This window comes from Myotis nattereri (genome assembly GCF_964212035.1).
Source record: "Myotis nattereri genome assembly, chromosome: 11".
In the NCBI taxonomy this organism is placed as follows: Eukaryota; Metazoa; Chordata; class Mammalia; order Chiroptera; family Vespertilionidae; genus Myotis; species Myotis nattereri.
Window position 1 is genome coordinate 30382874 of NC_138086.1, and position 1275 is coordinate 30384148.

Consider the following 1275-nt stretch of genomic DNA (forward strand, 5'->3'; position numbering starts at 1 on the left):
GGAGCTCTGTAAAGTATTCTTTATTTCAGTCAGTGTATGCATAATTTCTAATTGGTCCTTTTTCATGACCTCCATGGTCTCACCATACTCCTTGAGGGATTCATTAAATTTATCGGCGGTTTCCATAAAATTCTTGACAAACCTTATAAACGTGGCCTTGAACTCTATATCCAGTCGTCTGGCCTCCTCCGTTTCTGCCAATTGTGACCTGTTTCTTTGTCTCCGCATTTTGGCTGCTTCCCTGTGTTGATAGAGTGGCCTGCGCGCCAGGTGTCCTGTAGGGCCCAGTGGCTCAGCCTCCCCAGTTACCTGGGGTGGACACTCTTGGTGCACTCTTGGTGCCTCGCTTGTTGTAGGATCACTGGGAGGAATTGACCTCCAGGCCAATTGGCTGTGGGAAGCAGCTGTGTCTGAAGTGGGAGAATGGACCCCCTCTGACCACTGGGTACAGTGGCTCCTGGATCTAAGGAGGTGCTAATTCAGCCCCTGCCTGAGGCCACACAGCAGGAACTACGAAGAGGCTCAGCTGTGAAGCAATGCAAGCCGCTGCGGGGCCTTGGGCCTTCTCTTGGAAGTTCTGGATCTGGCTGGCCCGGCTGCAGTTAGGTAATTATCAGGTTGCAAAGTTCTGGGGCATTCACATGCAAAAGCCTCTGCCGCAGCCCGGGTGGGGCGGGGTCTCAGGGAGTCAAAAGGGCGGGGAAAGAAGCTATGGCTGATTCTCCGCGCCCGGAGTCGCGCGTCTCAGTGTCCCGGCAATGGCTGCAAGCACCTCCGAGGGAAATCTGCCCCCAAGTTCGCCCGCTGCCGCCTGAGAGAGCAGCCTCTGCCCGTATGAGTCCTGGGTCCCCAGAGACTTCCCAGAACCGGAGATCAGAGCAGTCGGGAGCTTGTGATTCAAAAAGACAGCCGCGTCCTCAGGTGCCACCCCCTTTCCGCGCGCGCGAGCCGCCGCGTACCTCTGCACTCAGCCTCCGCAGCTCCTCTGGCTCTCAGCGTGCTTTTCTTTTCTTCTAGTTGTAGAAATTACACTCAGCCAGCCTTCCTGTTGTTTTGGACGATGTTTGCTCCGTCCTTTGGGCTAATTTTCAATTGTTGTGTGGGGCGACTATTTCCCGGTGTTTATCTATGCCGCCATCTTAGTTTCTCTTGAAGACCTCTTGTTCCAGAACCACACTTTTAAGGTCTCTCAAGAACTGTCTAGAAGCCGCTGATAAAGTTATTGAGATCCTCAAGAAATCTAATGAGACCCTCGATGTTGTGATAAAGAACCAA